Here is a 15,751-nt window from a genome sequence, read left to right as displayed (position 1 = left end):
TGAGATACAGGCTTCTAAGCAGCATGCACCCTGCTTCGATATTTAACATTGTTAATGTTAAATAAAGTTGCGCGGTGACGTCATTGCGCGTGACATCACCGTGCATAACTTGAAGCCCCGGTGATGCCTGTCACTATGCAGGCCCAATCGCTGGGGTAGGAGCGGGTGGGAGCCCCCAGATTTCCCTCAAGGTGGGAGAGTGCTAGCGACGGCTCTGAGCCATCGTTAGCACCAGAGTGGGAAACCCTGTGACAGCTCAGAGCCGTTGTTAGCACTGAAGGGGTCCACGGATCATCTTAATTACTAATGGGATATTCACCTCCTGGTCAGCAGGAGGCGGCAAAGAGCACCACAGCAAAGCTGTTAAATAGCTCCTCCCTTCCCTCCCACTCCAGTCATTTTCTTTGCCTACTTTAGTGCTAGGAAGTGGTAAAGTGTGTTGTTAGATAAAATTCTTCAATCAAGAGTTTATTATTTTTAAGGTAGTGCAAGATTGTGCTGCTTTGTCCTAGAGTGTAGCCGTAGTCCATATCAGTCTCTTCAGTAGAGCAGTGGTGGCTTTAGAGCAATGGGAACTTGTGGGACATAATTCTCACTGCTCCTCCCATGTAATTTACTCAGACTTTTATTTCTCCACAGGTCGATGTGAGGGATAGGACCTCTCAAGCCTGTGAGCTGCCTTGCTGTCATGCAGATACGAGGTAAGTGCTGCTTTTTTATTCTGGGGCCAAGGAAACAAAGCATCTCAGAGATAAAGGTGTGAACATTTATTGGAAAAATGAACATATAAGGCTCATACAGGAAGGGGCGCTTTATGTTTGGGGACTACAGACTCTCCTAGACTGGAGAGGATTTTAGACAGCCATATCTGCAGGCACTGGGGCTGGGAGTAAAGCTTTTTCATTTGCTCTGGTGGTTTGTGTCTCCCGACCGCTTTACTTAGCAAACGGGCCGATCGGGAGATGAGGTACATATAGTAACGCCCACAATGGGCTTCAGTTCAGTAGAGTGTCACTAGAAACGCATGGTTTCCAGTAAAGCAGGCATTTCTAGCATTATCCGTTGGCACTATTCTTATTGCTGAAGTCCGGATCGTTCCTGCACCACAAGAAAAGGGACAATGACTCCTGTTTAGCAGTCAGTTAGGCACCTCAGCAGGGTTACTGAGGTGTAAAGGTGTCTGTAGTGTTCAAATTGTGATATTTTCATAATTTACATAGTTGGGTAAAAAAGTTACCTGTTTAAATTTAAAGACACAGTAACGTTTTTTTCATTACAAAAATTTTAATTCATTTTTGAGGTTTTTTATTTATTAATTTACTCATTGTGAACAGTATGGACCAAGGAGACTTGCAAGATATCACTTGCTCCTTGTGTTTTGATGCAAATGTGGAACCACCTATCCCTTTCTGTCCCTCATGTATTGAGAGGACTTTAAATTATAGGGAAAATATTTTTTCTGAGCAAAATTTTTCTAAAGCCGATACTGTCCAAGAGTCTTATGACGAGGTTCAAAATATGCCGCAGCTTTCTCCCCAAGCGTCCCAGATTTTACCTCCCTCACAAGCAGTGCCCTGCACTTCTGCTCTAGCTCCCGCTGGAGTTACCTTAAAAGACATAGCTTCTCTCATGATGCATTGTCTGCTTTTCCAATGTTGCAGGGAAAGCGTAAAAAAGAAAATCAGACATTTAGTAAGCAAGGTTTCTGATGCAATTGTTGCAATTTCGGAGGTGCCCTCCCAGAATACCGAAGAGGAGGATACCGCTGTAGCATCTGAAGGAGAAATTTCAGATTCAGAAAGTGTAATTCCTCTGGCTGATTCTGAGGTTGTATCTTTTAGGTTTAAGCTAGAACACCTCCGTCTGTTACTTAGGGAGGTTTTAGTTACTTTGGACGACAGTGACTCCACGGTAGTGGTTGTTCCTAAGAAGTCTAGTAAGCTGAACAAATATTTCGAGGTTGCTTCCTCGACAGACGTGTTTCCGGTCCCTGACCGAGCTTATGAAATAATTGCTAAGGAATGGGAGAGACCGGGCATACCTTTTTCTCCCTCACCTATTTTTAAGAAGATGTTTCCCATAGCCGACTCTAACAAAGAGGCTTGGCAAACAGTGCCTAAGGTGGAAGGGGCCATTTCTACCTTAGCTAAGAGAACTACTAGTCCCATAGAGGATAGTTGTACCTTCAAAGATCCTATGGACAAAAAGTTAGAGGGTTTACTCACACTGTACACCAGGGCCTGCAATGACAACCAGCTGTGTGTATTGCTACCATCACTAGTTCGGCGTGTATATTGGTTAGATGCACTGTCTGAGTCTCTCAGGACAGAAACTTCTTTGGATGAGATCCAGGATAGAATAAAGGCTCTTAAATGCCAAGCTCCCGAGATACGGGTCGAGGTCCAGGGACCCCCAGGCGGAGCTGATAGATGCTCTGGTGGTCCCTTGGACCTTCAGTCTAGCATACCTATTTCCTCCGTTTGCTCTTCTTCCTCAGGTCATTGCTCTAATCAAACAGGAGAGGGCATCGGTGATCCTCATAGCTCCAGCTTGGCCTCGCAGGATTTGGTATGCAGATCTGGTGGAGTAGGCATCTCTGCCACCTTGGAGACTTCTGTTGAGGAAGGACCTTCTAATTCAGGGGCCCTTTCTTCACCCAAATCTAGTTTCTCTGAAGCCGACTGCTTGGAGATTGAACGCTAAATTTTATCCAAGCGGGGGTTTTCTGACTCGGTCATAGAGACCATGATTCTGGCTCGTAAGCCTGTAACTAGAAAGATTTACCATAAGATTTGGCGTAAATATCTCTATTTGTGTGAATCCAAGGGCTACTCGTTGTTGTTTTTTCCTTTCTATCCTTAACTTCGGTCGAATAACTGGAGTGGGAGGGAAGGGAGGAGCTATTTAACAGCTCTGCTGTGGTGCTCTTTGCCGCCTCCTGCTGACCAGGAGGTGAATATCCCATTAGTAATTAAGATGATCCGTGGACTCATTGTGTCAAAAAAGAAATACATTTATCAGGTAAGCATAAATTTTCTTTACAATTTACTTCTATTATCTAATTTGTTTTGTTCTCTTGGTATTCTTTATAGAAAAGGATACCTAAGTATGTTCAGTAGCTGCTGATTGGTGGCTGCACATGTATACTTCACGTTATTGGCTCACCCAATGAATTTAATAGCTCCCAGTAGTGCATTGCTGCTTCTTCAAAAAAGGATATCAAGAGAATTAAGCAAATTAAATAATAGATGTAAAGTGGAAAGTTGTTTAAAATGGTATGCTCTGTTTCAGGGTTCTTCATACTTTTCCCCCCAAGACCCAGTGCCATGATACCACATACCTTTAGGACCCAATTTTTATACTTGGTCTTGAAATAATTTTGTAAGAAATAAATAACATGATAGCTGCAATTTTTGGCAAAGAAACTAAAATATGTGCATGCTTTTTCCTGATTATAGTCAAATATGAAAGTGTTGTAAAACGTAATAACACACACACTCTCATACAACACACACACCACACATTCTCGTACAACACACTTTCATATAACACACATACCACACACACTCTCATACAACACACACTTTCATATAACACACACTCACCCCATACACTCTTACAACACACACATACACACACACTTTCATAATACACGCATACCACACACACACTGTCATACAACACACATTTTCATGAACACACATACCACACACACTCTCATACACACATTTTCATGTAACACACATACCACACACACTCTCATACAACACACATTTTCATGTACACACATACCACATACACTCTCATACAACACACACTTTCATATAACACACATACCACATACACTATCATACAACACACACACTTTCATATAATACACACTCACCCCATACACTCTTACAACACACATACACACACACTTTCATAACACACGCATACCACACACACACACTCATACAAAACACATACCACACACTCTCTCATATAACACACACACACTCTCATACACAACACATGCACACACACAATCTCATACAATACACCACACACACTCCTACAACACACACACAAGTCGGGACTCAGTACACATGGTGTTGTGACCCAGTAATGGGTCCCGACCCATGGTTTGAAGAATCCTGCTCTATTTTAATTATGAAAGAAAAATGATGGGTTTCATGTCCCTTTAAAGGGACAATCTATTTGAAATTAAACTTTCATGATTCAGATAGGGCATGCAATTTTAAACAACTTTCCAATTTACTTCTATTATCTATTTTGCTCAATTCTTTAGATATCCTTTGTTGAAGAAATAGCAATGCACATGTGTGAGCTAATCACACAAGGCCTCTATGTGCAGCAACCAATCAGCAGCTAATGAGCATATCTAGATATACTTTTCAGCAAGTGATATCAAGAAAATGAAGCAAATTAGGTAAAAGAAGTAAATTCGAAAGTGGTTTAAAATGACATGCTCTTTCTAAATAACGAAAGAAAAAAAAAATGGCTTTCATGTCCCTTTAACTCTGAATAATATGGGTTTTTACTATGCTGAAAATTAGTAATGCAGGCTTCAGACCTCAAATGATTAACAATAGTCTGTATATCTTTCTAATTGGCTTTAGCATGGACTTTGTGCTAACATAAAACAAGGAAAGGCATACTGACAGTATGATGTGACTAGAGTGACTGTCATATGAAGTACAATATGCAAAAAGCAGTAGTATCCAGCACTGCAACCCAGGAAACAGGAGACCGGTGCAAGTAACTGCCAACTTGCAAGCAATAGTATGAAAAACAAACAAGGTGGTCTCCTTGCAAAATTCCTTGTTTTATTGTGTACAAAAGGAACAGGAACAAACAAAGTCACGACGTTTTGGGGCCGTGCCCCTTAATCATGTGATCACATGATTAAGGGGCACGGCCCCGAAACGTTGTGACTTTGTTTGTTCCTGTTCCTTTTGTACACAATAAAATAAGGAATTTTGCAAGGAGACCACCTTGTTTGTTTGTCATATGAAGTACATCAGGATTAGCTCCTCCAAATAAGGAAAATGGTAGTGAAATTTGGCCACTGGAAAACTTTTGCATAGACCATTACATTACAGGCAAAGCGGGCAAAATAATGAAAGTATAATGCAAAGTTGTTTTATTATTTATAATTAAATAATTCATGTTATAATCACAAAGTGTATCATGCCCATGTAACAGGGGACAGACTATTGTTGAACAGACTTTATCTAATTATTTTGCATATCTAACTTTATACTCATTTATTTGATGTTGTTTTCTATTACAGAAACATGTCAAAGGGTCTATAAAGACATTACTGACCATGAAATGAGAAGATGCATAGGTGATTGCTTCACCAATCCCACACAAGAATTGTTTGTGGTCACAGGTAAGCAGTTACGTTTTTTCTTGTTTAAATCACCCCACTGAGTCATTTCTTTTTAAATTGTTTTTTTTTTTGTTTATACAACATGCTTATATGGATGTGATACAGCAGGGGAGTGTTTGTTTCTGTTTATACAACATGCTTATATGGATGTGATACAGCAGGGGAGTGTTTGTTTCTGTTTATACAACATGCTTATATGGATGTGATACAGCAGGGGAGTGTTTTTTTTTGTTTATACAACATGCTTATATGGATGTGATACCGCAGGGGAGTGTTTTTTTTGTTTATACAACATGCTTATATGGATGTGATACATCAGGGGAGTGTTTGTTTCTGTTTATACAACATGCTTATATGGATGTGATACAGCAGGGGAGTGTTTTACTCACTTCCCTGATCCTCCCATGATCATAAATAGAGCAGCCATGTTGGAGTTTTCTCTGTGCTTGTATTGAGCTGACCCTTTGAAAGGAATGTTCCATTTTGATAGTGGTGCTTCTTTGTGACAGGATTTTTATTGCACTATCAACTAATATCAATTAAAATGTTAATGAATTATAAATCTTGTCTAAAAAGAAACCTTCTTCAAACAAAGGAATGATCCTATCACAGGAACAATAAATGAAACTCCCTTTACAATTTTCAGTGCTTCAGCAACATGCAACTTAAGATAAAACAATATATATTTTCTTTAAAAGAGCATATTAGTAAAAAAATACATGCTCTAATTTGTTTTAATTCATTTTAAGACCATCAACCCTGCACTAACCCACAAAGGGGTTAAACACACAGTAGAAGTACCGCTTGGAACCACAGAGCACTGCTGATCCTGAGCGGAAGTGCTGCTGATACAATCATGAGCGCTAGCCATTTAACTAGTATTTCTGATTAGATAAGCAGCAGTTGGCAGTTTTTGCTCTGGACCAGCAGTGCTCTGCAGGTACCAATCAGTACTTCCATTGTGTGTTTAAAGCCTTTGTGTGGGTTAATCTCACAGTAGTGCAGGGTCAATAGTCTTAAATTTACATTAAAGGATGTCATTTTTTTTACTATTAAGGCCCTTTTAAAGGGACAATAAACACCTTGAGATGGTAATATAAAATGATAAACTGTGTATGTGTGTATATATATATACTTTCATTATCTATTTTGTCCCCTTTTCCTGTAATTCTATTCTGAAGTTGTGAGCTTTTCAGCTCCTGTTAGAAATGGAAGTGCAGAACACTGTTATATTCCACACAGCCATTGGCTGCACACTCTAGTGACAAATTTATAACTGTCCCTAATTGGCCACAGCAGATAATGTAACCTAAGTTACAACATGGCAGCTCCCATTGTTTTATAGACACTAAAACTTTACACTTAGTTTGTTAATGTTTAAACACCAAATAAAACTTTAAAAAATACATCTACATGTTATTCACAGACTAACCTTTTCTTTCAATGCTTCATTCTATCTAGCATTTATTTAGGGCTAGATTACAAGTGGAGCGCTAATTTATTGCGCGCCCGCAAGTGGGCAAATGTGCCCTTTTGCAGGCACACAATAAATAACCAGCCATTAGAAGTGTCTGGTTATTGCTACTATATGCTTGTGGTAGAAACTATCGCTTCTAAAATTAACCAGAGATCAGATCTCTGGTCAATTTTATAAATATGCCCCAAATGCCCCCAAAATACAGTGTAGTGTATTTTATAAAAAAAAATACAAATTGTATTATTTTTATGTTTTAATAAAATAATTGCACTAGGTAGTATTTTGGGGGTAAAGTTGGTCGGAGTTGGGTGTTATATTTGCTGCATCGCTGAGCTACTTACCCCCTTCGCTGCACTTAGATTCTGAGCTTGCGTAATTTTACACTTGAGTTGTAATACCAGCTAATATTAGCGGGCGCTGGTATTACTCAATGGAGCACTAATATTGCTTGCACGCAAGCAATATTTAGCACTTCACTTGTAATCTGGCTCTTAGTGTTTAATGTCCCTTTAAATAAGCAAGCACCTCACACAGCATGGGAGTATCACAGAAGTAAATAGAATACTGTCTTACTAAATGCTACTCTGTTATATCATTTTCCTTTGGGAAGGGAAGTGGGGATATGCAGATTTAGAATATGGCAAATCTAGATAGCACATTACTTTATATTTTGTAAAAGGAAAAAAACACAATTGAAAAGGAAATAAACTGCACATTGTGACTTTCCCTCTTTTATCTCCAAAAGTCTAGGAACACAACCAAAAATTTAAATTACAACATAGGGTATCAAATAGTGCACATTGATTTCTAGAGAAGTAAAATATAAATATCTTAAGGAAAAAAAAGTCTCAATATAGTAACCCTTTAACGACTGAGATGTCCATGTATGTTGCCGCTCATTAAGGGTTATATTTTTTTAAATAGCACGTGTTCCGACACAAGTGGCGGTACTGCGCTATTATAGCCTCCCTTCTTGTCATCGTAAATAGCGTGGCCTCAACACTGGCGGCGAGACCGCGCATTTAATAGCACTTCCCTATTCAAAGACGAGTGATGTACAGGGTACGTTGCTAGTCTTTAAGGGGTTAAAGTATAGGTTCTAAGCATCCCATTGGCAGGTAGTGATCTGTTTGATTAGGAAGGAACGTGGCCAAATATGTTAATATCTAGATGGAAATTGCATTGACATGAGAATTTATGGAAGTTAAAAATACAATTCTTTTTTAGTATTCATCACAACCTTGAAGTTGAAATAAAGGCATGTTATTTTTTTTGTCAGATTTACTTTTTTAGTTCTACAAATTAAAGTTCTGCTGTAGACTAAGCAATTAGCACAGAATGCCCATATTTATGTAATATTTGTTTTTATTTTTACAGGCCGGTGCCAAATTCAAGATCATAGAACAGATACAGATGGACATCATATTATATTTTTGTTGTTCTGTCAACATTATTGTGCATCTGCATTATACTTGTACCCTAGGCCTATACTATAAGTTATTCTCTGGTTTATTACAATGTCATATTTAAAATGTTTTAATACCTGGAAAATTTGAAGCCTAATAAAAGTTTAAATTACTTTTGTAATAGTCAATGCTGTTGTTTTTATGGAGTCATTTCTAAAGTATTTTTTGGTGAATATTTTTATCTTCATACAGTATTGAGGTTAACAGATCATATTTACCAGACAGGCAAAGGCTAATTTTATTAAAATCAGTAAAAGTATGAAATCAATAAAAAATAAATATGATTTTCCTAGTTTAACTTCTGGTAACAATTTTTATATACAATAATTATTTTTTATAACTGCACAGAAATGGAGATATCTGTAAAACAAATATTCATAAAGAAAATAATCAATTAAAATGATGGCCAAAAAAGACTGAAAGGGAGGTAAGAACATGAAACATAATAACGATGGGCAGTACTGAAGACTGATAAGTGGAATGCCTTAAAGGGGTGTGCTGTAAAAAGGGGCCATACTGTACCCGAGATAATGATATTAGTGTTATAATATAACTCTAATATAAGAATACATCAAGTATTCAACTTAAAGGGATACTAAACCCATTGTTTTGCTTTTATGATTCAGATAGAGCATGCTATTTTCTAATGTACTCCTATTATCATTTTTTCTCCGTTCTCTTGCTATCTTTATTTGAAAAAGCAGAAATGTAAGATTAGGAGCTGGCCCATTTTTGTTTTAGCACCTGGGTAGCGATTACATATTGAGAGCTACATTTAGCCACCAATCAGCAAGCGATACCCTTGTGCTGAACAAAAAATGGTCTCTTGAACTTACTTTCCTGCTTTTTCGAATAAAAATAGGAAGAAAACGGAAAAAAAATGATAATAGGAGTAAGCTAGAAAATTGCTTAAAATGGCATGCTTTGCCTGAATCATGAAATAAAAAATGTGGTTTTAGTGTCCCTTTAATATATTACCTGTCATAATATTAGTTTTATATATGAATATATATTACCTCAGATAATGCATGGATACAACTTTAAGATCAATTAAATTAATACAAACAACTTACATAGATAAACTTTTGGAGGAAAACATTTTTTATTATTAATTTGTAAATATGATTGACGTAAATAATAGTAAATTTGTAGTGCTCTTGTGGCAGACACTGCTCTTAATTGTGATATATGTGCCAGAGATATGCTAAAGATTTGCAGTTGACTTGCTAGAGATTTGTAACAGACTTGCAGAGCTTTTTCAGTAGACTTGAAGGACCCTTGCTGTTAAATTGTGAGAAATTTGCTGCACATTTGAAGGGCTATTTCTGTTGACTTGTCAGAAATTTGCAGCAGACTTGCAGAGCTCTTGCTATTGACTTGTCAGAAATTTGCAATTATCTTGCAGAGCTCTTGCTGTTAACTTGCCAGAAATTGACTAGACATTTGCAGAGCTCTTGCAGTTGACTTGCCAGAAATTGACAATAGATTTGCAGAGCTCTTGCAGTTGACTTGCCAAAAATTGGCAACAAACTTGCAGAGCTCTTGCAGTTGACTTGCCAGAAATGCTCTTGCTAGAGACTTGCCAGGTAAACTTGCTGCAAGTTGAAAAAGTGTCAACTAGAACTTTTGCTGCAATTATGATGCAAGTAAACACACTTGCCAGTGAAAACTTGCAGCAAGTTATACCGACTTACAGCAAAAGTTTGTGGCAAGTTATCCTTGCTATTTCGGGGGGCGACGTTGGGGGCGGCAGATTAGGGGTTAATAAATGTAGGTAGGTGACGGCAATGTTAGGGACAGCAGATTAGGGGTTAATAATATTTAACTAATGTTTGCGAGGCGGGGGTGCGGCGGTTTAGGGGTTAATATGTTTATTATAGTGCCGGCGATGTCCGGAGCTGCAGATTAGGGGTTAAAACATTTATTAGTGTTTGCGATGTCGGAGGGCCTCGGTTTAGGGGTTAATAGGTAGTTTATGGGTGTTAGTGTACTTTTTAGCACTTTAGTTATGAGTTTTATGTTACAGCTTTGTAGCGTAAAACTCATAACCACTGACTTTAAAATGCATTAGGAATCTTGGCGGTAGAGGGTGTAGCGCTCACTTTTTGGTCTCCCAGGACAAACTCATAATACCGGAGCTATGCAAGTCCCATTGAAAAAAGCCTTTACAAAATTTACGTAAGTTGGTTTGCGGTAAGGCCAAAAAAGTGTGCGGTACACCTATACCTCCAAGACTCGTAATAGCAGCATGCGTAAAAAAGCAGCGTTAAGACCTGTTAATGCTGCTTTTTTACCTTAACGCACAACTCGTAATCTAGCCATATATTAGCTGTTCCCACTGGAAATAACGGTAACAAATCAGAATTCCATGTTTGTCCGAACCAAATGTTTTAAAAAAATCCCAAAAAACATTTTTTCCCCATGTATATAAACAGTCCCAGTGTATCTGAACTCCCACTTCAAAAAAGCCAACAACCAGGGTGCCAGATCACAAATTTAATATATCAGAGCAAAAAGGGGACTGCACTTGCTGGATTTATATTTAAAAAACAAAAATAGTAGGTCTGAGGAAGGGGTCTCTGAACTCCGAAACGTCACCATTATGAAATAAAGTATTTTTGATTTTTGAATATAAAGCCAGCGAGTGCAGTCCCCTTTCTGCTCTGACACATATATATATATATATGTAATTACCTTGTATCTATGCCTCTGCAACCTGCCCCCTTATTTCAGTTCTTTTAACAGACTTGCATTTTAGCCAATCAGTGCAGACTCCTAGGTAACTTCACATGCATGAGCTCAATGTTATCTATATAAAAACACATGAACTAACGCCCTCTAGTGGTGAAAAAACTGTCAAAATGCATTCAGATTAGAGGTGGCCTTCAAGGTCTAAGAAATTATCTTATGAACCTCCTAGGTTTAGCTTTCAACTAAGAATACAGAGAACAAAGCAAAATTGGTGATAAAAGTAAATTGGAAAGTTGTTTAAAATTACATGTCTTATTTGGACTTGACTGTCCCTTTAAATTGACACAAGGTAAATGATTCATGAAAACCCTGGAGGGATATGTTTGCTAATAGGGTGATTAGAGAATTAAGATGTAAAATGCAGTAGAATATTGCCTATGAAATAATATGTAAAGGTCTTGTTGTTCCGTTGTAATAACCTCACCTAACCATGTATTTGTAAGATGTTGCATAACCAAAGTAAGCTAAAAATTGTAAAGTCTCATGTTAAGTCATAATGTTACAAACAGTATATGCAGCATAACTAGATACATACAGTGTGGCCATAAATGTATATTGAATGAATATACGCCTAGCACTAGAAAACTCTGCCTTCAAATTGTATAGCATGACGCCACATCCAATGAGGTAGCGGCGGGTATTTCTGAGAGTGTCCAACACACACAATACACATGCAGCTCTGGAATGGCGACTTAAAATATTTATTCAATCTTACTAAGGTATGTCAATAAATAACTTTACAGTTTAAAGGAATAATTCTGTGCTGTGGCAAAGTAATTTCTGATATATACACACGGGTGAAACTCTGAACAAGGAATATATAATATGTTTTTAAAGTGACCAGGATAAATATTGTTAGGGTGATATATTTTCACTTTGGGAGATACATAGAATATCACATGAGTATTTTTGACATTTGTATGTAAATATTGGTATTGGTGTTTAATGGTTCCTTTTTGTAGATGGTCTTGACAAAGGCTTAATGAACAAGCCAAAATGTCGACTTTTTAATGGATGAACTTTGTAATTGTTAAATAAAGTATAAGACTAAATATATTTTGGAAAAGATATGACCTGTAAGTGCCCTCATATTTGGAAAAATAAACAAACAAATAAATAAATAAATATATATGTACCTTAACCGTGTATTTCTGTATGGGCATACCAAGAACCTATTTTTCTATTATATTATTCATATGCTGTTAAATAATGCTAATTACTGTTTACGTAACTCACTTTGAATTAGATTAAAATTATATTTTATATATATATAAAGAAAGAAGAATTGATCAAGAAAGAAGTAAGTCATACAAAGAAAGAGGAGAATAGATTGATGTTCGTAACCACTTTCTCCCCAAACAAACAAATGACACCTCAGAACCATACTTCAGTTGTGGACTGTTGTATGAGCTTAATAATATATATAATGAGAGATGGATCAAATGGAAAGAGAATGAAATAATTCACTGTGAAGTTCACATAGAAATGAGTTAGTTTACAGACCATTTTGGTTTACTATAAAGAAATGTTTTCAGAGATCAATGAGTATATGAATGTATGCCGTCTGGAGCTACATTTGAGTGTGTATATATGTATATATTTGAATCATAGCTGTAATAGCTACACGTTGGTCATTTGGGGTAATAGGTACAAAGATACCCAAAAATGGAGTTGATAAACCCACATGGGTTTTAATAAATTCTCATCCCAGAGAATATTACACAAATGAGTTACTATAACAACACTGTTGCCGTGACAACGATATACAGACAGTTTGCAGTTGCACTAAGAAAATCTAATTTGGGATTATTTCATATAGATTTAGAAGTAAGTTATACTGATGGAGCTTGTTAATATGTGGGGGGTGTTTCATTATTTTTACTCCGGCTATATATGTAGTTGAGGTTACTATAGTAACCACTGTTAAGTGAGACAAGGATGGACTCTAGCAATGCCTTAATTGTTTTCCTTATAAATATTTTACTTTGCATATTATTGAGTTGTTCTGATGAAGGGGATTTGTACATCTCCGAAACGTTAATAAAACTTTGGATTTCTTCATCCAAAAGGTCCTGTGAGTGCATTTCATTTGGAAATATATATATATATATAAGCTAATCAAGGTCACTGGATCATGCTTCTATCAATCAGACAGCCTCAGAGCCATGCTTGTTATGTTATATGTATGAATATAATTCTTAAAATAAAAATTGCAATAGTAAAAATGTGATATTTATTTGAATGGAAAGCAGTTTGTAAGTTCTATGTTTGTAATTCAAAGCAACTGTAGGAAAAGACCATCACTGACAAAATGGCATCCTGGTGGCTCCTGGACATTTTTTTGGCTCAGTTCAGAAACAGCCTGTTGCTTTCAACATCACATCACTTCGTGCATGGAAACAGCTGAGAACTGTCACGTCAAACGTTCCATTTGTGGTGCAAGAAGAATATTCTGCATCCACCAAACGTGTTTTTCAAATATTGCTATATTTAGATAGGCTGACTGTTAATGATTTCTCAGTGTTCTAATGGAAAATATTTTGATAACAAACACCTGTCCAATGATCCTGCAGATCCATAGAGCAGCTCATCTGTTTTTCTTCTCTAAGATACCTGGGAATTCTGCTTATTGACTTTAATAGTTGGTGTTTTATTGCTTAACGCTGTAGACTGCGCATTAGTAAAAAGGATTAATGAACTGACAGCCTGAGTGTAATGTAATGACTGCACTGAATGCCTGATAGTTTTCATTATTAACTGATTCATTTCAGAATACTTTTTTGATGGAAAGTAAATGCAGAAAAATTGTTTGAAGAGAGGCATAAAGAAAGCCTATCTTCCTGTCACTATTATTTACAAGTAAAGGATATAAGACATAATTATAGTAATATGAAAATATTTTTGTTTCTTTACCCTTTTTCTCTTGTTCTTTGGCGTTCAACACAATGACCCTGGAACGACTTGACAAAAAGGGCTCTGCTACTAAACTCTATCACTCCGCCTCATGGCCAATTATAGCGCTGTATTTAATTACATACAAATTTCACAAAACTTCCAATGTGCATGTGCAATTAGCATTTAACAGTGATGGCACTTGAGAAATTAGCTAACAACAGATTCCATAACAAAGGCCTATAGTAGAAATTAAAGTGATGGTAAGCTTAACGATCCACGGACACTCCTTTGCATTCTGCATGTTCAAATTATTAGAGTCGCTAGTTTTTTTTGTAAGTTTGTGCATAAAAGTAATATAATTTTAAATATTACCGGTTCGTATGTTCCTCCACCCCCTTGTTATTTCCTGTTTTCTCACAGTGTGACGTAGAGAGCGGTCCCACCCGTGCAAATCTAATCTAGCGCATATAGACTCAGAATTGCAGGACATAAAGCCCCATGTGCATACTAACCAGCGGGCGTTGATGCTGGATGCCAAAGGGGGCAAACAGCGATTGGATCAAGACAGATTTGTCATCAAGCACCAAAATAAAGTAAGAGATGCGGGCGGAGGAACGGCGTGATGTTTAGGAACATTAAATGGGCTTTATTTTAAGAAAAAATCGTCAAATTAATTTAATGAAAGAAAGTGCAATTTTTTTTATTAATAATTACATATAGTGTGGATTTAAATGGCAAAGTTTAAAATACTTTAATTCAGAACCACTTTACGAAATGTCAAAACAATAGCCGATTCATGCCCGCATGTAGACCGTACCTGCCAACTGAAAGCAGCCCCTTTCTAGGTGACAGCTATGTATAACATGAGATCTGAAAGTTAGTGCAACTATGCTTTGTCTGTGAAGATTAATCATGGCTGCACAAGTCAGATAGTGTAGCCATATGTCAACTTTGTGCTACACAGGTTAGCTAGACCGTCTGACTCCTACAAGCTACATGAATTGACTAGCAGTGATGTTATTGTGGGGGCCGGTATAGTGTCAAAATCTGCGACCTGTCGGAATGTGTCATCGTGACTTCACTACATTCCTGAGCGCACACGTGACCAGTTGCAAAATCCAAATAAAAAGCTGTCTGTCATCGGATTTTGCAACCAGAAAGTGCGCATGCGAAAGACGTTTAAGAGTGATTGGACTAGTGATTCATCAAGTAGTATTAATATTAATGAGGGGCAGCATTACTGACTTTTATGTTTTGATCTCCAACGATTTTCTGCCAGTATAATTGGTAATCAGATGTTTACGGAGTGTTCTGCAATAAAAAATTATTAAACTATTAAACTATGTCTAATCATTTGTTTAAAATGTATTATCATTTTGGATAAACTGATTTGTTTAGCTACACATAACTAATGTTTTGTATTAATGGGATATGAAACCTAAAATTTTTCATGTATCATTCGGATAGGGCCTTCCTTTTTTTAACAACTAATATATCCTATATAATAAAAGGCCAGGTATGTTTGTCAGATGCAGTCATGCGCAGTAGAGACTGCAGAGGACAAACATACCTGGCCTTGAGCAGCAGAGGAGTGCACACTGTGGAAGTTGCCTGGTAGGGGCGTGGCCGGGCATGCCGTGATGGGGGCGTGATGTGATGGCGGCGTGACCGGGCGTGCCTTGATGGGGACGTGGGTGGCGGGCGTGGCTAGGGGGCATAGCCTTGCGGGAGAGAGGTGGGAGAGACCAAAAGAGGTGGGAGACA

At 37.4% G+C, this 15,751-nt stretch overlaps 1 long non-coding RNA gene across 1 annotated transcript; it reads left to right on the top strand.

Annotated features, from left to right (window-relative positions):
* Positions 1 to 5,310: 5,310 nt before the first annotated feature.
* Positions 5,311 to 8,457, top strand: LOC128636197 (uncharacterized). The gene is made up of 2 exons (XR_008398683.1): positions 5,311 to 5,398; positions 8,253 to 8,457. It is a non-coding gene; the product is annotated as an uncharacterized LOC128636197 (long non-coding RNA).
* Positions 8,458 to 15,751: the final 7,294 nt, after the last annotated feature.

This window comes from Bombina bombina, chromosome 1 (assembly GCF_027579735.1).
Source record: "Bombina bombina isolate aBomBom1 chromosome 1, aBomBom1.pri, whole genome shotgun sequence".
Taxonomy (NCBI): Eukaryota; Metazoa; Chordata; class Amphibia; order Anura; family Bombinatoridae; genus Bombina; species Bombina bombina.
This window is presented reverse-complemented; position numbering and strand designations above follow the sequence as displayed.